The following is a 24,165-nucleotide window of genomic DNA, read 5'->3' as shown; positions in this document are numbered from 1 at the left end:
GCGCACAGGGGGGCTAAAGAAGCCCTGCTTACCCTCTCCCAGCTGGAGAGGTGACAAGCAGCTATTGCAGCAGCCTCTTTAGCCGCGCGCCATCTCTCCAGCCGGGAGAGCGCGCGCGGGGCTGAAGAAGCCCCGCACGACTCTCTCCCAGCTGGAGAGGTGACACGCAGCTATGGCAGGAGCCTCTATAGCTGCCCGCCACCTCTCCAGCTGGGAGAGCACACACGGGGCTAGAGAAGCCCCCAGCGCCCCTCTCCCGGCTGGAGAGGTGACACGCAGCTATGGCAGGAGCCTCTATAGCTGCGCGCCTTTCCGCTGCTCCCCAACCTGCTCTTTGGGGCTGGTGGTGGGCTTCCCCCCGCCAGCCCCAAAGAGCAGGTCGAAAGGAACCTGAAGCCTGGAGAGTGAGAGGGGTCGGTGCGCACTGACCCCTCTCGCTCTCCAGGCTTCCAAGGTAGCCGCCTGAAGGCGTCTGAACGCACCTTAAACGGCACCTTGTTTTAGAGGGGGAAAACAAGAGGGGGGAAATTCTCCCCCTCTCTGTGCAGTGCCTCCTGCCGCTTCGCTGAAGGGGCGCTGGGCAGAGAGGGAGAGATTTTTTTTTTTCTTGTTCTCCCCCCTCTAAAACAATGTGCGTCCTATTGTCCGGTGCGTCCTATGGTGCGAAAAATACGGTACTCCATTGGACAGGAGATGGATGGGAAGCATCAATTGTAAACATGCTTAAAATTCAGGTTTTCCGTGTCATACCTGCAAGTGTGCTGCATCTAGATTCACATGTGCCAAGTGTTTCATGTATGGGAACGCAGAAGGTTATCATATGCTGAGTCAGACTATTGGCCCAGCCAGCTTATCTCTGGACTGATGGGAAGACAAAGAAGATAGTGCAGCCTGTTCCTGGAGGAAGGTCATTGTTATGTTATGAGCGGCAGCAGGGTTTTAGAAAGGAGCCTTTTCCAGCCCTACCCGGGGAAAGATGGAGATTCGACTTGGACCCCTTTGCATGCAAAGCACGTGTTGTGTCACAGTTATGGCCCCTCCATGGCACAGTCTGCTTGCCTAGATAGGGATGCATTAACCTGCATTTTTCTGTGTTGGCTGTACACATTTTTACGCATAATTCTATGCCAGTGTATTTCTATGTTTTTATTTTTACAATCCTCTCAGAATACTATTTTAATATATGTTTATTTTCTCTCAAAACCAGTATTTCACTTAGGGGAGCTGGACGATTCCATTTTTGACTGCCCCCTTCCATTAAAAACTGTCAACAGGTAGACAACTAGGAGAGCAAGGAACATTTCTCCCAGAAGTGCTAGCTCTTTGCCTAGAGGGAGGCAAAGGCATGTTCAAAAGTGGTATCTTCTTCAACAAAATAATGCATACCACCCTACGGGACAACTGGTCCCTTTTCCTGGACAACCTGCTCCTAGCATTGTGACAGTGCTGATCTTCATTCACTGAGCTCGCCACAAGATTTCAATTTTGCCCCTCTTAACAGTTATCTTTTTGTTTAAATAGGGAATATTTGCATTATGCCTCTTATAAAAGACTAAAACAGGAAGAAGCCTCACGTGGGATGGCTGTATGATATTTACTTGGACATCTCATTCACTTCTCAGTTCTTCTTTCCTCTCCTCCTCTGGAGAAAAGTCAACCAGTTTAATAATAGTTGTCAGTAACACACACACACACACACACACACACACACACGGTCCTGTGCAAAGCTACCTGCTCAACACACACACACAGGCAAAGTGGACATTTGGCAGAACACAGCATCTTTATTTTTATTTTCCACTATTGAACTCAGTTCAAGCTGATGACTTACAAGAATAAAAAAGAGATATTTTTGTGTGGTTTCTGGATGACTAAGTGACAAGCTGTTGCAAATAATACTTAGAAGAATTGCAATGGTGTCACCCTGGCAGTTGCCAGGAGCACAAGTGTGTGTGGTTTTATAGCAACAAACCTGAGTCCTGAAAACAAAACAACAACAAAATGTCAATGCATAATGCTAGGTCTTTTTCAAACTGGCAGCAATCACAGGCTCTAAAATGCTGAAGGGCCTTTCACACAAGAAGCAAAGTTCGTTTTTTGTCTCTTTAAAACATGTGGATGCAGTAGGAAACCCTGGCCTAATCATGGTTTTCCTTGTATGTGCACATATTTTTAATGGACAACTTTCAAAGCTCATCAAATATATCTGTGCAGAATGTTAAGTCGCCCATCAGCAGACTGAGCAGGTCAGTCTTTTTCACTACAGTGAGATGTATTGTTTTCCTGTTTAAATTAGTAATCATTTACAAATTTCCACCTATATGTTATACAAAAATATTATATATTTATAAACCACTTTTCATTAAAAAATATCAAAGCCGTTTAAGACAATTATGCATTAAATCATACAATAAAAAACTAGATACAAATGTTAAAACCAGGAACCAACTATTGTGGCACTGTATATATTTTATGAGCATATGCAATTTTATGCAGGCTGATACCAGCCCCTTTTGGGGCATATCTTCTTTTTTGATGTTGTATATATGGCAACCCTGCCTCTACCTCAAGTCGTATAAGTCCATGAAAAGATTTTGGATTGTGTTCAAAATAGTGCTAAGCAGATCCTTGGACAAATGGAACAAATTCCGCTTTCACAACAGGACATTGTCCCCCTCTCCTCTTCCAGTGTTCCTGTTAAATCTGTTCTGGCTTCCCCCCGCCCAACCCTCTGGAGCAGATCTGGGATGGTGTAGGGCAGGGGTGGCCAACTCTCAAGAGACTGCGATCTTCTTTCAGAATTAAAATCTGGCAGAGATCTAACCCCCATAGATGGGGAGGATGGGGGTCAGCTCAAAGTTGTTGAGCTTTTCCTTTTGGGGTGGGGGCTAAAGGCAAGGGGCAAAGTCACTCACAATAAGATCACTATGGATCTAAACAGCAGCACAGAGAAAACTCCATCTTCCCTTCCAAAGATCATACAACAATGGAGGGCAGGGTGAAGGGGCATGGCAGGAGTCAGTTTTAGTGATGCTAAGGAAAGAGATGCAGGTGGCGCTGTGGTCTAAACCACTGAGCCTTGGGCTTGCTGATCAAAAGGTCGGCGGTTCAAATCCCCGCAATGGGGTGAGCTCCCATTGCTTAGTCCAAGCTCCTGGCAACCTAGCAGTCCAAAAGCACGTAAAAAAAAGTGCAAGTAGATTAATAGGTACCGCTCCAGTGGGAAGGTAAATAAGTGGGAAGGTAAGTTTCCGTGCACTGCTCTGGTGTTGGTGTTCCATTGCGCCAGAAGCAGCTTAGTCATGCTGCCCACATGACCCGGAAAAACTGTCTGCAGAGCGGACAAAAGCCAGCTCCCTTGGCCCGCAACCCCAGAGTCGTTCGTGACTGGACTTAACTGTCAGGGGTCCCTTTACCTTTACCTTTAAGGAAAGGGAGCCAGAGATCGACCACGATCTACCAAAACCTCGCTGGGATCTACCAGTAGATCGTGATCAACCTGTTGGACATCCCTGCTGTAGGGCACACACAGGAGGGAGGAGAGGGAGGGGAAGTCCTGTTTTGTAGGAAGAAGTCATTTCATTCATGCAATTATTTAACTGAATGTTGCCCTTAACTCTTTATCTTCTACTGAGTGTGTAAAATGCACCTGAATTGGTATTTCAGGAGAAAGAAAAAGATACTCTTTTCTCCCTTTGACTTGAAGACAGGGGCTCACTATGAAATCACTTGCAAAGCTTAAGGAGGTATTCTCAACTTGATAAAAGAATGTCATTTGATTGAAATGCTCTTCAAGAAATCTGAACAGATTATCATGAGACTCTATCAAGACTGATTTTTGCCAATGTCTCACAATTACTAATCCAATGTTCTTTTCTTCTGTTATTCATTGTTACTTGTTCCACTTCACCAAAGCCAAACACGTTAATTTTCATGGATTTACAACTCAACTTAACATTAAGGACAGTCATCGCATCAATGGCCTTAGGATAAGTGGAGGATAAGTGGAGGATCAGACAACATGCACATAAAATTCAATAAGTGTCAATAACTGACCCACTGAGACTAAACTTTTCCCTCTTCCAGGAAATCAAAACACTTTACGGGGGTGGGGGTGGATGGGGGATAGAGGCCTCAGACTTGGCAACAACTTCATATGGGAACTTCAAGTAGCCATATAAACCTCACCCAGAGATAAAAAGAACTTTATAGTTTTTAATTGCATCCTAACCTTTCATTAATTGGGCTCTGTGTAACAAACAGCATCACAATAATAGGTCTGCAGCCCCCGTATTGAATGCAAATGGGCATCAATCAGGGGGAGAGGTACCTGCAAATCATGGGTTGGCATTCTCCACAGGAGCTAATGGGATCGTCAAATACAATGGATGGTCTCTAATTACATACAAGCCTTTTGTTTCATTTGCTTTGGAAACAAGTGACCCAGGAAAAAGCATGTCACAGCTCTGCCAGAATCACTGATGTGTGGGGGAGCTGTACATTAAAACCTGACCAAAAAAGAGTCCCCATCAAGACCTCATCGTAGGAAGCAATAATTCAGGAATAAGGATTAGATAAATGTAAAGAAAGCATGAGATTACTTTATCTCTATGTAACAGCACCCAGATCCAAGAGTAACACCACCCAAAATGTTTTTAAAAAAATCATTGTGGGTTTCATTCCAGCACAGGATGAATTTTGTCCCAGATGTTAGATTTCTGAAAGAGAAATAATGTCAGATTTCACATTAATCACATTATTATGCTCTGTATTATGTTACTGATATTCGACATCACCTTGGGATCTTTGGATATAAAATGAATTAATAATAATAATGGTGGTGGTGGTAATAATAATAATGCTCCTATCCAAATAATGGTATATTTCATATTTATGCTCCTTTCCTCCTTGATTTTGATGGAGTTAACTTTTGAGTAGGCATGCTTTTGATTTCCAGTTTGTGCTTAGGTACAATCTGTATGTGAAAAGTGCCTTTCCTTCAAGTAACCACAGTGGTCCATTAGCAGGGTGGAACAGGTGTGAACTCCTTGTCAGGGGACTGCAGCTTTAGGCTGAGTTTCAAAAGCTGTTTGGCACGGAGGTCAGCTGTTCAAATAGCCAAACATTCCACTGGGCTACTGCAAGTGTAGGCAGACCTTTGGAGCCCAGCCACAGGCTCCAAGCAATAAATCAATAAATGATCATTTATCCTGTTAAAAGAGAAAGGGGTGACACAGTGGCCTTATTCAGGCATTTATCTTCTGGGTTAAATTAACTAATTATGAGGGAGAAAGGAGATTACTGAACTAGCTCCACTCCATTCTCTTCCAACATACAGACCTGGAAATGTTTTGAAATAAACCATGGTATTTTGGGGAAAGCTGATTTTTTTTTATAAAAGAAAAACCAATTTGTTTCACCCACTCTACTAGACGTATGACCTGGCAAGGTGCATGAGGGGACATAATCAATGCTGGTCCACTTTTAAGTATCAGAATTGCCGCTTACGCCTTTCGCAGGTTGCAGCCCCTTTCATTTGACCACCATCCACAGCAGCCAGAGCACACAAGTTGGGATGGCCATTTGGGAATTTCCCTAGCTGGTTTATTGCATTCTAGGTCAATTCTTTAACATGTATTTTAAAGATATTTTGTTTTCCAGGTTGCTGTTTTAGCCTTGCTTTATTCCCTAGGTTTCCTTCTGTTTAACCATCTTTGGGTTCCTTTCATCTCCTGACCTTGCTATGGTTGCCAATGGTTGCCGTCTTCAGAGCCAGGAAGGAATTTGCCCATAGACAAGTTGGCCCATCTAAAGGTTTTGCCCTTCCCCATAGCAAAAGTCACAACTGTTGGCAGTTAAGGAGGACTCCCAATCACCAAGCTTTTGGGTGAAGTGGTGCATCATCCTGCCCTGAACCAGTGGCTTACTCAGGGTACCCTGTTAGAGGGGTCTCGGCGTAAGTCTCTGTCCAGAAGCCAAACATGGGGTAGGCCATAGAGCTTCCAGCAGTGGCCTTAGGCTGACCACTTTGGTAGATCAATATCTTGGGGAAGCCAGAATCCTTGGCCTTGGAAAAGTTTTTGTCTTCTGGTCGGAGGCTAGAATGGATATACACCCATTGCCTGAGCCAAAATTCCATCCACACCTACAATCGATAAATTGTGGTCATTTTAAATTCAGATCATTGTCTACTTGAGTTTGCTTTTTTTTTATTCACACCTTACTTTAGTCCCTGCCTAGGGGAAGGTGACTGGGAGAGCAATTTTTATTGTTTGCATTTGTGAATACCTTTGTCCATTATAGCTATTAATGAGAATCCTGACTGTCCCATTGCTACGATGGCTTGCTAGATCATTGCCTATGGTAGGAGTCTAAACCATAGTTATGGTCCATTTAGCACCAGTCCACCAAAATAAGTGGAACAAGTGGAACAATAGCCCATGCTCCATCCTAGGAAAACATCATGGCCTGGAGTGCAAACAGCTAGTAACATCCTTCTCATCTCTTGTCCGGCAGACTTGTGAAGTGTATTTCCCAACAGAGTCCTGTTGTCTGATGGTGGAAACGATGCTATTTGTTGTAATTTATGTTGACATTTCATTTCACACACTATTAAATGAACCCCTTCAGAAGGTTGAAAATGAAGTTTGCTCTAAAGGAAGAAAACTAATGTGTGTGTTGGTGTAAAACAAGCTCTTGATTTATTCTTCTGATAATAGTTAATATATATGGAGCAAAATACTCAGCTGACCCCGGCCTGCATAGCTGTGCTTGATGTAATATCAGGCTGCATGACCATGACAGTAAAGTCACTAATGTGATTTGATGCTTGCAGATGCTTCTCTTATTATTATTGGTTTCTTGACTTAGCAGTGGTATTTCTAACCTGCTCTTACTAACCTTTTCCCTTTATTGAATAACTAGAGACTGAGCATACTTTCTATAAAAGCCCACTTGTGTTGCCCTTTGTAATCTGAAAGGTGGAAAAAAAGAAGCACAAAAGAACTAAAATGAATCATTTTTTTATTTGCTGAGTTTACCAGTGGCATAATGTATCACTGGCTGCCCTTGGAAAAAAAGGGACATATATCATGGCAGTTCTTAAAAATAATTTGAACTTCAGCAATTTAAAGAACTAGAAACAATAAAAGAAGAGCACTCTTGACAGCCACAGAAACCCCCACCCTTCAGCAATGGGGAGACACTGCAAACGAAGGGCAGAGTTTTCACCCATTCAGAGTGATGGCAATGCTGGGCTATCCAGGAAGCATTTCCCTCTCAGTTGGCTTTGTGACACTGTCACATTGCCAAAACTTGATTGGCTGCATACCGTTGTGATGGCACCACACTCAACACATGATTTCCAATTTAGGAAAATGACGGACTTTGTAATCAGCCATTTAGGAGACAAATAGCAGACTGGGTAGCAAACAGACCGTAAATAGGGTGAGCAAAGGGGCGTCAGGAAATCTCCCCCTCTCAGGTAGTCCCCCTTTCACCCTCCAAAATGAACATGTAAACGCTCAGCATAACCATAACATTAAGAGCTGTTTCACACAAGCAAACATGGTACACGTGATCCCTGGCAATATCCTCTACATACAGGAATCTAATGGAGAAATATGATGAATGGATGTGACTTCTACAGATACATTGCCCCTGTGATTTCCATCATTTAGCAAAATGTTTGAGTAGCCACATCACAGAGGATGCTGCAAGGGTGCATTGGTGAAATGCCTGTGAATGCACTTAGCTCAATCCCTATGCCCAGGAACATTTATTTATTCATTTATTTGATTTATATACCACCCTTCAACATAAGATCTCAGGGAACATCATAGCCTGAAATTTTATGTAGCCTAGTAAGCTACTTGGTACCATACATACCAAAACTTCTGCAGATGCACAAGGGAAAAGAGAACAAAAGCATCACAAAGCCTCTGTATTGACTAGACCTGGTATATATATCAGGAGCTTAACCTTGAAGATACAGAGCAAAGTTTTCTGCCTGTTGTAGTCTGCCTTCCAGCAGCAGTAGACCTCTGGATACTAGACTGAGAACACACCCTCAAGGTCTAAGTTCAGATGACTACAGCTACTTTGGAAAAGCTTGTTTGAAAATGGCTTATGATTAATTCCTGCCAATTCTTCTACAGTCCACCACTAAGAGGATGCATACAAAGTAACTCTAAGCTGAAACTAATTAACCACAGGGGGTAAATGCAATAAAAATAAAATGTTTGGACTAAGCCAGAATTTGTTAAGACTATTCAGGGGTCTCCATCTAGAGCAGGCTATGACTTATTCAAATTCAGCAGAGGTGCCAGGAGACCTGTGTGCCAAAGTCTTGGTTTGGACCGATGATGTCATCAGTTCACACCATGACACTGAGGCCTAGTTTCATTGGAGCATCTGGCTTTATTGAAACATTTTGACCATGGAAATCCAATTTCTATTGCGAGTATTATTTAATGCAAACATCCAGGGTGTCTCTAAGTATTTCTGCCATCACTACCTAAAACCATGCATTTCACTTCTGTGCTTGGCCATTGCTAGTTAACTCTGATCACAACAGACATTCTTGTATTCTTCCTTGCACAGAAATGCTGCATAGCTTGGGCTGTTTGGCAAGCAAAAGACAAGCACTTAAGATTTCCTTCCTCTTGTAGTCCAGCTGTTATTATAGAATTAACACTTCACTTCATTGACCTCTGGTTTAAAAACATGGTTGAACAAGAATGAGTGTGGCTGTCTCCTTTTGCAGACTCTGCCTCCCTATAGCAGCATAACAGTTGATGAGTAATGGAAGCAGATATCTGTCAGGCTTTCAGGATGGGTGGCTGTTATTGTTAGAGTCATGTAGATGAAGCTTTGGGTAACTTTTTTTTAAAAAAATGTTTTTATCACTCTTTGATCTATACAAACCGTAACCAACCATAGAAAATTCTTTAAAAAGGCAAGAGAGTTCCTGCTTTTCTAGATTTAATTAAACCCAAGCAGGATGATAATATGTCAAGTCCTTTTTTATACAGGAAGGTCTTCAGAACAAATATTTCCTTTAGCCTCTTTATTACTGGGGTAATAAAAAGGTGACTATGTATAACTGGAAATCACCCTTAATTTTTTTTAAAAAGTTTGTTGGATGGACATATTAACATGAATGAAATGTGACATGAAATTATTTAATGGCTTCTGTTAAATTTAAAAGGCTTCCGTTCACTGAATTTTCTCAGTGTTTTTAATGATGATGATAGCAATGCAGAAGCCTTTGTAAGTAAGCCTGCCTTTGTCTGCCGCTGCAGGCAACCCTTCACAAACTCAAGGTCTTGCTTCAAACTATAATGGAAAACTGATGTTTCCCATTAGAGTCCTGAGCCATGTTGTTGTTGTTTAGTCGTTTAGTTGTGTCCGACTCTTCGTGACCCCATGGACCAGAGCACGCCAGGCACTTCTGTCTTCAACTGCCTCCTGCAGTTTGGTCAAACTCACCTGAGCCATGGTGAACTTCTAATGTATGCCCCAGAACACTATGGTTCCTGCATTAGCCACCTGTAACGGTTTTGCTGAAGTAGTTCATAGTTGGTGCTTATTCCAGACATGTTATGTAGCAATAAAGGCCTGCCTGATACTTGCCTGTTTTCCTAGTACCCTCCTAAACAACAGAGCCGCAGACATACATGTTCCTCTTTCGGTGGTTTCTGGTCCTTTTCTGTTCACCATCTAAATGAATTGCAGTTTCCTGAGTTAAGATGCCCAAGGAAAAGTGCTTAGTTCAAAACTGGAAGGAGAAGCTCCTTTTCTGGAATGCAAAAGAGGAGGAATTACATGAACCCAAGACTTGTCACATCTTGTGCATGTTAACAGTAATTCATGGTTTTCCATTATGTCTTAACTGAACAATAGATTGCACATCCCTTCGGTGGTCAGGTGGCAAATTCACACTTACATGCATGAAGTTCCCACAACAGCTCAAAACAACGGCTCTGGTACCCTTCATGACCAACAGCTTGAGTATGACATAATATTCATGGACTAGACACACTTGGTCATATGCCTTATATCTGATGAAGTGGACTCTAGTTGACAGAAGCTTAGGTAGAACAAATTTGTTGGTGTAAAATTCAAAATAGTGCTAAGGGGGGTATGTGAATGGGGAACGAGGGCCACTCATGCAATGGGACGTTCTCCCCAGCTCCCCTTCCATATGCCCCTTAAACTTGTTTTGGGTTCCCTTCAGCCCCACAGAGCAGATTTAGGGGGTGTAGATGTGCACAGGGGAGGTGAGGGAAGTCACATTTGTGAGCAGACCTCATTCTGCACATGCAGCAACTTAGCTGAATCCTGCCCATAGCCTTTAAGAGGCCACAATATACTGTTAGTTTTGCTGCAAAGGACTAACATGGCTACCTCTCCTCTAGAATACTTGCAGACTATCCTGCTCAGTCAGTAGCAGATAGCAATTGCATTGCAAGCCAGCATATTAAAATCAAAGTGTAATGCTCATGACACTTTTAATCATACTTCCTGTATGGGTCTTAAATCCATGGCTAGCTAACCTAGGAGTATGATCTGCCTGTTTCTAATCTTTGGTAGTGCATGTATTTCAGCACCGATGGCCAAAGAAAGATACTGTATTTCTAGACCTTCAGAATAAAGCACACTGGACTTGATCTTTGGCCACATAGAGTGGCAAGATGCTGTGAATTCTGGGGGCAATTTCTCAAGACTCCTGCCCTCAGCTCTATTATGCACCAGACTAGCAGAGCTGGGTTTTATCTCTGCACCGTCAAATGACACTTTGTATTTCTTTCTGCTTTTTATGCTCCTGAGTCTCTTCATTCCCATTCAGTATTTTTTGCTTTGTCGGAGTGGGCTTTTTAATTTTCATCCATTGGAACGCGAGTGCCCTGTCAGGTCCTTTTCCTTTTCAATTAACATCTTAAAAAGGAAAACATTGTTCTCCAGAATGAATGGCCGTGTTGAGCCAGAGCTTCTATCAGTCGGTAGCAAGACAGTCCATTACTTTCACTAGGCTGTGCATTAAGCGTTTCACAGTGTGCAAGCTGAATTCCATTAGGTACTGCTCATAAGGCATCACTTGTGTGCAGCCCCTGGAGGAGACCAAGAATGCACAAAGAGGCATGTCACCCAGCAGCGGCTGTGTCAGATGGCAGAATGACGGAGATGCACGGGAGGGAGGGCCTTGGGAAGGAGCAAAGGAGGAAATGGACCCATAAAAAGAAACAAGCAGGTGTCCTCATTACAGATTAGGAGCACTCAGAAGAGCATTTTCTACCAGACTGCGTAAGGAAAGTAAATTCCATGCAGGACGTCTATAAAGGCAAAGTTTTTGCTTGGGATGCCAGAGCACTCACACAATGCATTTATGGTTGCTCACAGCCTGCCTGGATTTATCCGCTGTCGAGGGGGTTCTGGGAGTATCTGGCAAAAAGTACACTGGTGGTGCTCTGTCCTTCGTGTTTCAGAGCATGAAAGCATGTCAAGCTGTGTGTGAATCTAAGAGCAAATGGCTCAGACTTTGGACCGAGGTCCTAATAGCAAAATGTCCAAGCTCCTAGCTGAGAAAGAGCCAGAGTGCTCTGGAGACTGCTTGTCTGCCTCCTTCCCCTACGTCTGCTTGCGGAATTGTGCACCTGTCTTATGAATTTTAATAAATGCCATCTAATTCAAAACTTACAAATAATTTACTCCAGAGTGTAGCTGCATTGACTGTAAAGGCTAAATGTGTTCAACAGCGAAACGTCTCAGCGCCTAAAATAAAACGATCAACGAGCATGTTCAAGGAGCACAGTGTGATCCTAGGCAAGTTTACTTGGGGCCAAACTCAACCATAAACACCGTTCTATTCTTAACCTATGAAGGAAAGAAGGAAGGAAAATCTGTAGGAGGCCATAATGTGGTAGGGTTGGTTACCGCTTTCCCTTACAGTTCCCTGATTGTCAAGCTCAATACCATCCACTGCCTTTCTCCTGATGGAAGAGGGGAGGTATATCTACCTCTCATCAGTGGGAAACTGCTGGGGTAGTGATTGTGAGGGGACAAGCAGGTGGTACAGAAAGAATAAGAGCACTTTATACCCCCTCCTCACTCCCCCCTCCCCCCGCTCATAATTTCAGCCTCCTGCAGTTGCCTTTCCTTTGCAAAAGGGAAAATGAGTCATGGAACAACATGGAACCTATATAGTATTTAGCCCTTCGAAGTCCCACAAAATTTGGTGGGACTTATTCCCTAGTAAGTGTGCATTGAGTTAAGTCGGCTAGACTTTTTAAGCCGATGGAAGGATGGCATGATAATTCCGGAAGATGGCAAAAATTGATAAAATTACAAAGAATATAGAGAGCATGAATCAACACAAATTATTTTCTTGCAAACATGCTCACATAATTCTATAAGCAAACTAGGAAGGTTCAGGACAACTTTTTTTTTCATGCCAGGAAGAAAACCCTTTGTGCACCATTCAGTTCATAACCAGGTTATGGAATGTATTACAGCAGGATATTGCAGTGGATAGTGGTATAAGCAGCTTTGTAATAAGGGTAGATCTATCAATAACCACTATCTATGTGGGTAAAAACAGAGTCTCTGTGTATGTGCCAGGCAGAATACTCTGATTATCAGATGCTGGAGAGGTAGTGGTGGAGTGGTTTGGGGAGACTGTGCTATGCAACATAACACATAGTCTAGTGGCGATGCTTAGTGATGGTGCTCACATGTTTTGAGCCATGAATCACATTGAAGGCTCCAAACACACCCTGCACACAATACCATGTCTATCCCCTCATGAAATGATCAAAATCAGCCCAGCCAATGTTGGGCCCCAAGGAACTACCGGTAATTGTGGGTGCTCCCACAGTTCCAGTTCTAGGTGAGAGCCCTCCCGCTTCAGATAAGGTGTAACGGTGGTCATTTGCCTGATCCAACAGGGCAGTTTTTAGGTTCAAGCAACACAGAATTATATTTCCATACTGTTATGTGAGATGTGCAGGAAAAAGGACCCCATGCACTCACAGGCATTCCATTGATTCCCCATCCAGTTGTGAGCCAAGGTAAACCCTTAGGGGAGGAAGCTAGTCTTACAACCTCTGAATAGGTTTCCCAAGAGTGGGAGCCCTTATTATTATTTATTGTTTAAATCAAGACAATAGCATGCACCATGGTGGAGACTAATCTTGTCCTCTGACTCCGCCCCAATGTCCCTGCTGGGGTCAGGCTTTTTTCTTTTCTTTTTTTTAGAGTAAGTAACACCTAATAATCCACTTCTTTTCCTGTAGCATGGTATCCTCCTTCTAAATTTGTCTATCTAATTAGCTTTCTTTCCCACCCCCCAACACAATATGTTTAAAAGCTCCCAGGGCAGGCACACCTGAGTGTTTGCTAAATTTAGCAGAGGACAATATCTAATGGGTTATTTTAAATGAATGCAGGAATTGCTGCATAAATGAATTTTGATTTGAATTTCCACAGCCTCTTAGCAGAGCTGTTTTCCCCCCCTCCCCACTTCCCCATCTCCCTTAAATTGTATATCAGGCAGATTAGAGAGAATAATGGGCAAATCTACCCGCTACCATCCATCAAACACATTTCAGAACTACATTAACAATGAACCCTTCATGAAAAAGGAGCAGAGAGGTGGGGGGAAGCGGCAAGTTTCTTTCTACTTCACCTCCATCATTTCATGATGTGTCAGAATAGAAGCCAAGATAATACAGCTTTAAAAGGTGGTTTTAGACAATTCAGGTGCAGGGGTTGGATAATAACTTGTGTTAATTTCCACAGGGAGCAGTTGATCTGCATTTTGGAAAGAGATTGCTTTAATGGATTAGATGTCACTACAAGGCCTACATTTTTCAGGATTATGAACTCTGATTCTGAAGTATAAGACTCTGACCTACTTGAGAAGGATGCCTCGTGGCTCTGCTTAGGGATGCTGACTGTATATCCTTGGAAACAACCTACTTCATCAGATGCACACAAGGGGATGAAGAAGATTGGACTATGTGTGCTGAGTACCTGTTAAAATTAAGGACTGAACAAACAGATTTTGCGTATCTCTAATCCTTACTCATGCTTTCCCTTAAGACAATCTTGAAACCCAACAATTTCCTCCTGGTGTTAGAGTCTAAGAACCTGGAGTAAATCCCATTCTTGTTCTTGCTGTGCCAAAATAGCCATCTTCCACAAAGATCTTTTTTTGTTCCTCTGATTGGAATAATCATACTTGCCTGCTGAGGAAAGAAATGGATGCAAATTCTGTCCCTAAGGAAAAACGGCAGTCTCTGCCCCCACTTAGGAATGCACCAAGCCCTTTCATTATACTCCATTTGCAGAAAGACAACCAATTCCATCTTCATAATTACAAAGACGTCCACCACTGGAGACATTAAGGTGGTTTCTTTCCGAGGATTTGAATTTACTTCAGTTATTGCCTCTGAAGTCCTCCGTTCAGGAAAGTGTAAGAGATAGGAATACATTAGAGTAATCAATTCTGCCTGATTGGTTAAACTCAATAAAATTAGGAGGAAGCCCTTCTCTCTTTCTCTTTGTCAGGTGGCAGCTCAGAGGCAGGTAGAAGCACTCCACCTCCCTCGGGGAAGCTATTCAGTTCAGCAAAAATCACAAGGAAGGCCACACTATGGGATTTCATTAAGTATTGTTTTGGGCTTTGCAACAACGTCTGGTCCAGGGATCTGGCGTGTCCTTCCAGGCCTCTCTGTCTGTCCCTTGGCCACACCACATCTCCCCAGGCTATCCCCCTCACCTGCCCTGGTTTGTTCCTTCTTTGAATATTTTTGACTGGCTATAATAAGTCCTTGAACACTAGTAATACTCCTAAAAGAGCATCTCCACCCCCATCGTTCAGTTGAGGTCCAGTTCTGAGGGCCTTCTGGTGGTTCCCTCGCTGCGAGAAGTGAGGTTACAGGGAACCAGACAGAGGGCCTTCTTGGTAGTGGCGCCTGCCCTGTGGAACACCCTCCCATCAGATGTCAAGGAAATAAACAACTGACTTTTGGAAAACATCTGAAGGCAGCCCTTTTTAAGGAAGCTTTTACTGTTTGATGTTTTATCGTGTTTTTAATATTCTGTTGGGAGCTGCCCAGAGTGGATGGGGAAATCCAGTCAGATGGGTGAGGTATAAATTATTAGTATTACCGTATTCAAGAAATACAAGCATGCTTGGCCAACCAGCACGCTCTTTTAAAGTGTGTGTACCTACTCACTATCTCATATATAATTAGGAAGGTTAGGATGTTCATGTTTCAAATGTTAGGATACTGGTAATGTAGAGGATAGTCAATTAAAACATAATCCCCAGTGAGTTGTTGGACATTATTTCCGGGCACAGCTTTTCAGTTCTCTTCATTCTAAGAAAAGAAAAAAATGAGGATGGGCGGGGTATAAGTAAAAAGTTGTTGTTGTTGTTGTTGTTTGCCAGGATGGAGGATAAAAGGGGTGCACTGCACAAAAGTAAAATTTACATTCACTTCCCTGCCTACTTCATCCTCTGGCCACACCCACCACTGGGATGTGATCCCTGAAAAGTTGCACAGGAGGTAAAGCGTCCCTTGGCTTGAAAATGCTTACTCACTGCTGCGAAAACACACATTGAAACCCTTCACATAAATCCAGCATTAAAATGTGCTCTCCCTCTCTCTTTTTCTGTTTCACATGTACTTATGTGGATCCAGATATAATTGTGCTTAGAGCAGTTCCAGTGAAATCAGTTAGTCAACTCAAAGCGTGACTAAGTCTGACTCCAACCCACTGTTATCCAACCTCAGAGAATAGGCTATTGTCTCTACTTCACAGTTAATAAAATTGAAGCTGCAGGAGAGATGGGTGGTAGTATGTTCTTTTGACCATTCCCCATCAACTAATGAAAAAGAAAATTGTATTGGAACATTATCAAAGGTGATAGAAAATTTCAAAGAAACTCCTATAGGTGGAGTGCAGGTTTGTTTGTTTGTTTGTATGTTTGTTTGTTTGTTGCAATGCATACTTCATTTTGCAAATCATCTCTGTGGCCAGGGAGGCTGCAGAGCCATAGCGAAGCATTCACCAGAAAGAAAAGCAAGTACACTTTGCAGTGATAAGCTAAGCTCAAGACCCACCAAACTTCTAAAGCAGGGACAGGGAGCTGCAGGGCCTCCAGATGTTATTGGACTACAACTCCCATCATTCCAGACTATTGCCTAGTCAGAGAGAGACAGAGATTCCCTCTTTGCGTGTTCTAAGATAATCTGCCCATACACTTTTTTTAAGACACAGAAGTTTATTTCCTCAAGACAAGAAAAAGATTGTGCAATATGCTTATGTTATCATAAGTTACATTTTCTTAATTAACAAACAAAAAACAAAAAAACCAAACCCTCTTCTCAGAGGCTGTACATCCCCAAGAACAATATGCCCAGGTGCTAAAATTCTTGAAAACCAGAGGTGGCAGTCCTTTACAGTATGAGTAGCTTATACTAACTTTTAAAAAAAATAAAAGCCAGGGGTGTGTTCATGCAAATTTGATATTTTGCCTTTGGCTGTGTTTCTGCTCAAAATTTTGTTCCTCGAGTGCTTTTCTCAGGGGGTGGGGTGACCTTCCAGAACTCACCCTAACATCTACTCTTGGCTAAAGTATTCATCTATTCCCCGAATGGACTTGCTTTGTGAGCAAAATCCAGGTGCAAGTTTGACCTCTGGTATAATGAGGTTCCCTGGATACTAATTAAAATGCTGTTTTTCTCCCTCTGCAAGTCAATACTATAAACAGTAGGGCATCAGCATGCAAAGAACTTGCTTTGGTGCAGTGTGGATTTTCTAAGGCACTTTATAGCATTTAGACAAGGGGCACAAAGGCAGGATAAACTTCTGTGTAGACTCATTGTGTCACTAAGAGTGTGTTCCTGCAGTGCAGAATGCAACACGTCAGAATGAAGGGACCTCACCTAGCTGTTGTACAGGGCGAGAGGTGGCAAAAGAATTATTCACATGCACCTGAATTTATGAGTTGTGGTACAGTCCTAGGAGAATGGTCTGATGTCCTTTCTCTCTAAGATTAGACTGGCCCTTGGTAAAGGACCCTTTCACCATACCCTCCAACATTTCTCCAATGAAAATAGGGACATCCCATTCCATAATGATAATTTTACTATTTATACCCTACACATCTTACTGGGTTGCCCCAGCCAGTCTGGGTGGCTTCCAACATATATAAAAACATAATAAAACATTACACATTTGAAAAAAACTTCCCTATACACGATTGCCTTCAGAAGGCTTGCGGGCTGGATAACTCCATACCCTCCAACATTTATCTGATGAAAATAGGGATGTTCTAAGGAAAAGCAGTACATTCCAGGATCAAATCAGAAACCAGGATGGCTTCTCTAAATCAGGGACATCCCTGGAAAATAGGGACACTTGGAGGGTGTGCGTTCACTGCCCATAAGATTTGCAGCCTAATTTTCTTAATAAATTTATTGCATGTATATCTCACCTTTTTCTCCAAGGAGCTCAAGGTGATATACATGATTCTTCCACTTTTGTTTTTTAATCCTGACAACAAACCTGCAAGGTAGGTTAGGCTGAGGGGCAGTGACTGGCCCAAGATCTCCTAGCAAGTCTCATGGATGAGTGGGGATTTGAAGCCATATCTTCCAGGTCCTAGTCTGACACTCTAGCGCTGGCACTTTTAATCAGTGGTTACTAGCCAGGGCTGGCATACTTGTTCACCCTTTTCAGGAATGTGTTAGGGGACCAAGAGAGCTTTGACCAGTTTCTGGCCCTCCTGCCCTTGGTGTGCTGCCTACAACAGAATGACAGTGGTCAAGATTTCTGCCACTGTACTGAGGAGGCCTTAACCTAGAGAGGGAGGTCCACAGCATCTTTTGGCCTCTCAGCTGCTCTCCCAAGGAGCCTCAGGTAGCTTCCTAAGCAAGTAAGCCAATATCTACCTGTCGGATTGTGACCTTAAACATGCTTTTCTGCATCCAGGCCTTGGTCTGAAATCTCACCTAGCTGGCCGAGATTGCACTGTCCCTTTCAACCAGGAGACTGAATTACAGGAAGAAATGATTTCACGTACTCCCTAAGGAAATTAAAGAGGTCACATTAGAGTCATTCTGTGTCTCAGAGAATAAAGGGAGCCTGTGCTATCTACAAAGCAAAAGCTTTTGTCAAATGGCTGTGTGCAGTCACAGGCGGCTTTTCCTCTGAAATGCTTCTCTTATCGCAATACAACCTTGTAGCGTACTCTGGACTTCCCTTTGTGGGGGGGGAGTGTATAAATAAGTGTCTCTTTTTTATATTTTAAAAAGCCTTTTATTTATCTGATTCTGTTTTGTCTGAATGTACAATTTATTAGGTGCCAACTGCTTTTGTATCTTGATGATTTGAAATGCAGTGTAATGAGCTGATTTCTTCCAAAATAAAAAATAAACAATTAGCCTCTTCAAACACTTCATTCATGACTATGAATGAAAAAAGTAGAAAGCTGCTTTATGCCCAGTCAGGTCATTGGTGCATTTGCTTCAGTATTGTTTACACTAGGAACTGAGAACCTGTGGCCTTCCAGGTGATGTTGGACTCCAACTCCCATCAGCCCCAGCCATAATGGCCAGTGACCAGGGATTATGGGAATTGGAATCCAACAACATCTGGAAGGCCACAGGTTCCCCCTCCCTGGTTTAAACTGACTGGCTGTGAACATGCAGGATTTCAGACCAAAGATTTCCCCACTTTTACTGGAAGATGCCAGGGATTGATTTGAACATGAGACTTTTTGCATGCAAAGCATCTATACTACCATGAGCTACAAGTATTTCATTCACATGTGGCATTGACTCTGTTAAAAAAAATCATTGCACTTGAGGAGACACCGGATAATATTAACTCTGGACACATTCAAACATGCAAATTTTTGCTTGATCTTGTACTCATCAAGTGACAAACCTGTGCATATGAATCAAGCCTCTGCTCCAGTGGTTCTCAAACTTTTTTCTCTGGGGCACACTTTCAGAATAAAAAATTGCTTGCACCACACTAAATTTTTTATTGATAAGACGTACATTGGAGAAAGGAAACAAAACAACTCCTAGCAGTGCTTGTATTTATAGCATAGAACACAACGACTTTATAATATGATTGTGGGACATTGAAAAAGTATAAAACAATGCAACTATATAAAAGCATCCTAAAATATAAAATTGGTGGGCTTCGAGAATCGGCTGACTCCCCCGTGGCAGTAAATAGCAGATCAAACAAAAGGAAAGTCTTACCTGTTAGTTTCTTTAATAAACACAGCGAGAGACAAAAGAAAGCATCTCCTTAGACTGGCGGTGCTCCCAATTAAGGTTTGCCCCTCCATTCCTATTATGTAATCTACATTACTCCTACGTTTTGTAATCTGAGTTTGTACCCTCTGTGCTTTCTGTTCTAAGAGAGCCAGTGTGGTGTAGAGGTTAAGAGCGGTAGTTTCATAATCTGGGGAACCAGGTTTGCGTCTCCGCTCCTCCACATGCAGCTGCTGGGTGACCTTGGGCCACTCACACTTCTCTGAAGTCTCTCAGCCCCACTCACCTCACAGAGTGTTTGTTGTGGGGGAGGAAGGGAAAGGAGATTGTTAGCCGCTTTGAGACTCCTGAAGGGGAGTGAAAGGCGGGATATCAAATCCAAACTCCTCCTCCTCCTAACACTCTCTGAGCTCTCCGGATTCTTGGGGATAGGGGTTGGCGATGCTGTCCAGAGACTGTGAATCTGTTAACCCTCTCTCTTCCAGTGTTTCTTCTGCTAGCTGTTCCCCATCCAGTATTTCCCAGCTTCTGTCTTCTGAACTATGCCCTTCTTCAAACCACTATTTTAAATCTATACTGTTCTCCTGTTCTTGGGAAGATTCAATGTCAGGGGGAGGGGGCAGCTCCCACCATTCCTCCTCAGTGCAGTCCTCCTCATCACGGCCTCTGACAAATATTGATTGTCCTTGAATCTTCCTGCCACACCAGTGTGGCAGGCCGTACCCTTTGAGAACCACTGCTCTAAACTATAGGGAAGGGGAACCTGTGGCCCTCCAGACAAGGGCATCAACTCCCAGGAGCCAAGCCCTTTTGGCCCCCTTATATTTTGGGGGTTGGAGCAGCCCCCCATGTCCTGAAACCATGGAGCCGAGCATGGCATGCCTTCGTGGCCAGCTCCTCCTCTTCCTCCTCCTGCTATGGAGGGGAAGGAGGGTCAAAGCTGCCTCCCACCAGTGGCAGTGCCAAAAGTAGGAGGAGGGGCCACCAGGCATTGTGCCATGTGGCCACCATGTTCAGCTCCACCCTGGCTCCTCCCAATGTCCTGATGTCACACATATGACATCCCCCCCAATCACCCTCGCAAGCTGGCACCTTTGCCTCCAGATGTTGCTGGAGTACAACTCCAATCTTGTTTGACCATTGGCCATGCTGGCTGGGACTGATGGGCGCTAGAGTTCAATGAAATCTGGAGGGCTACAAATTCCCCATCCCTGGCCTATTCCTTGTGTATAAAAATGCAATGAGAAAGAATTTAGCAGGGTCTTTTTCACTCAGTGGCAGGCTTACTGGCAATTTGTCCGCCCCCAATAAAATGAGCAATGTCTAGCCTGGATTTCAACAGCCACTTCACTTCAAAATTCACACTAGATCCAAGTGGGGTTTTCATTGTGTTTGGCACATGGACAACATTCATCTCCTTATTTTAGTGGCTTAAATTACATTACATTGCAAATCCCTGTGAAGTTCACAGAAGCTTTTGTGGGGCTTATGGCTATTAAATATCGAGGCTGATGCAGTCAAATGATGGGGGAAGAGGGAACGAGGCTGAGTGACAAGAGCACATGCCAGGGACGCCCTCTGTCTCTGCAGTCGAATCCACTTTGTCTCTGCATAGTTGCAGCCCACCACAAATGGCAGCAGTGGCTGAAACTGCATTGCTTGGAATCTGGAATAAGCCAAGGTATCGTGCTGCAATTCTGTTGTGTTTGTGCATTACATATTTATAGCCCTTCTAGGTTACTTGCAAGTCTCCTCGGCCTTCTTCAAACCTATTATACACGTGAGATATCCGTAGGCAAGGATGCTATTCTTAGGTTTCCACCACACAAATGCTGGGATCTGCTTCGTATCTGTTGCCATTATCAGAAAAGGCAAGAAGAATTCTAGAAGGTCTTCCAAAAGGTCTTCCTTGGTCTGAAATTTTTAAACAGTCCCATAGGAAGATAGGAAGCTACCTTATATTGATCCAGTCCATTGGTCCAGCCAGCTCAGTATTTCAACACTGACTGGCAGCATCTCTCCAGGGTTTCAGGTAGGGGTCTCTCCTCTAGCCCTACCTGGAGATGCTCAACAGTCAACCTGGGATCTTCTACATGCTATACCACTGAGCAATGACCCTTCCTTCCAAAGAAACAACACAGAAACCTGCCTTATACAGAGTCAAAACATTGGTCCCTCTCACTCTGTATTGTTCAAACACTGCCTAATTCAGTAGTGTCTATACTGAGCAACAGCAGTACTCCAGCATTGTGTCTCTCCCAATCCTATATTGAGATTCCAGGGATTGAACCTGGGACATTAAGCATGGAAAGCAGATGCTCTACCACTGAGCTATGAGCCCTGCCCGTGCCCCTGGGAGATTTCTTCACTACAGCTTTCTCTACTTTCTTGCCCAGTCACATATACTCCTTCACCAATTGGGAGAGACTTAAGATTTGGATTCTGAGGCCAACTCTTTGTGTTTGCTTCTCACGAACTTGAGTGTGACTTTTTCCATGAACTCAATTCAGTTGGGTTGTGCATGTGTAGTCCCAGGAGACTTTGCCTCCTAGTGGCAAACGTAGAGAATGGGCTTGCATTTTCAAAAGCTTGGTTTCTCCCTTCACCCTGTTGCATGCACAACTCATGACTTCGCCACCCAATGGCAGATGAAGAGAACTGTCTTCCTTATCTGCATAAACCCATCTGTACAGTTATTTTGGGAATAATTCCCGTTGTTTCACAGCAGCTTTTCAACGACGCCAGATGTCGCAGAATGTGGTTAAGCAATCACAGTGGCAGAGTTTGTTAATTAGTTACTCTGTGCCATTTTGTTGTTGACACTCTTGCTTTAGGAAAAATTCAAAGGGCTAAAAGTTCATTCATTTCAAGCACATATGAGGGTGACTCACTTCCATATGATTTTTTCTGTGTTCACAGATCCAGTTTTGTAAGTTTTGAAAAACTGGATGAATTCCCCCCCCCCTACAACTTGCCTCCTGACTTTGGCAATCAGTGGTCTATAGACAGGAAGAGAGGCTACAGTAAGTCCAGGGAATCCAAGAAAGTATTTTTCATTTGCAATGACAAGTTTTAATCATTTATCTATCTCTCTCTATATTATCTCTGCTACATAGCTTCATATCTCTAGCAACACACTCTATTCCCCTCCCCTCTGACACACACCATTTCCCAAAGCAAGCCAGACAGAAATCTTCCAGATGACAATATCTGCTCATCAGGAGTTTGACCTTGCTCTATCTCTTAAGGCACAAATCACAGCTGATGGGAACCAGCCGCAAAGGCAACCCAGATGCTACATGTGGAACTAGCTAGGAGCCAGACATAGCTGATTCCTGCGCTTCTCTCCTGCGTACATGAAATGGCAACGTTTGGCAGCTGGGTGCTACAGATGCTGAGTGCAACCTCCTGTGGCCCATGGGGTTGGCTCCACAGTTGATTATAAATATCAGAGTGACAAAGAGGGGAAATGGGATGAAATTCAGTATCCAAGCACCACCAGCGAATATCAGGCATGGTCTGCAGACCAACTCTGCCTTGTTATTAAAAGGCTCTTTCTAGATGAACTGCTTTTGTCCTGGGCTGGGCCCAAGGCCCAAGCAAGGGTGAGGAAATTAGTATACCTTGTGCCTTGATATCCAAAGGGACCTGGCTCAGGCTGCATGGCTCTTTCTGTGTTATCAAGAACTGGTTTTTCTTTTCATTTTAAAATGAAAGACTATTGTTACTATGTAATTATCACCATCTCTACTTTCTGCATTCCACATGTTTCACTGTTTATTAGAGATGGAGAAATTTGCCAATTTCAGTTTCTCACAGTTTTTCATTTTTCCAGGCTTAGGTTTGGTTTTTCTACATTTCAACATCAGTTGAAAAAAAATCCTCATGCAAATTCCTCAGTATTTCAGGTCATATTTCTCTCTCTCTATATATATATATATACATATGCATGCAATTTTGCCTAATGTCTGCATTTTGCCAAAGCAATCTCCCCCACTTTAATGCATGCTTTATGCTATTTTTACTAAAATATGCATTTGTAGGCATACTTTACCCTAGTATATTACTTGGCTGGAGAAGTACATTGCAAAATTCAGTAATTCAAAGGCTAGCTGTGTTTTGGTTCGCATATTGTTTCAGGAAGTGTGAATTTTGGTATGTTCGCCTTAAAATGCAAAGTGAACTGAATTCCTCCCCTTTCCTTCCTGTTTACAATATCCCTCCTCCAACCAGCCATGTATACATAAATCTGCTACTCTGGATGACACTTCATTCATTGTATAAAATGGACTGTACTCCATGAAAGCTTATGCCATGTGCTATTTTTTGATGTGGCAGAATAACACAGCTACCCCTCTGGACGTTAAGCATTCATTCCATCAATACAAGGATTCACTCTCGTACAACAGAACTCCCGACTCCTGCCTCCCTAAATCTGCTACAGAATCACAGAATCATAGTTTTGGGAAAGGACCACAAGGGTAATCTAGTCCAAGCCCCTGCAATGTAGGGATCTTTTTGCCCAGTGTGGGGCTCAAACCCATGATCTTGAAATTAAGAGTCACATGCTCTAACAACTGAGCTATCCTACAGGGTTAGGGTTGTGGGTTACCCCAGAACAGATTTAGGGGGCACACAGGGAGAGGAGATGCTGCTGCCCTGTGTGTACTTACTTCCCTGAATTCTGTGTACCAACTGGGCCTTTTTCTTTTTAACTATTCTCTATAAATTAGCAGTTCGGGAGTTTTCTGTAGCTGAAGGTCAGGTGCATCTATATAATTGTGTCTATATCTGTTTCTGTCTTTCTGTAAACCTGAACTGAAAGCTGAAAAGTTTTGGTTTAATCATTTGCTTTCATCTTTTG

The 24,165-nt window shown here is 43.1% G+C and overlaps 1 protein-coding gene across 5 annotated transcripts in view; it reads left to right on the top strand.

The window, feature by feature from the left end:
- Positions 1 to 24,165, top strand: part of KCND3 (potassium voltage-gated channel subfamily D member 3) — a 264,846-nt gene that overhangs the window by 55,577 nt on the left and 185,104 nt on the right. The gene's annotated exons all lie outside the window — the stretch shown is intronic.

The sequence above is a fragment of the Podarcis raffonei genome, chromosome 6 (genome assembly GCF_027172205.1).
Source record: "Podarcis raffonei isolate rPodRaf1 chromosome 6, rPodRaf1.pri, whole genome shotgun sequence".
Classification (NCBI taxonomy): domain Eukaryota; kingdom Metazoa; phylum Chordata; class Lepidosauria; order Squamata; family Lacertidae; genus Podarcis; species Podarcis raffonei.
The sequence above is the reverse complement of the archived record's forward strand: the minus strand, read 5'-3'. Positions and strand labels throughout refer to the sequence as shown.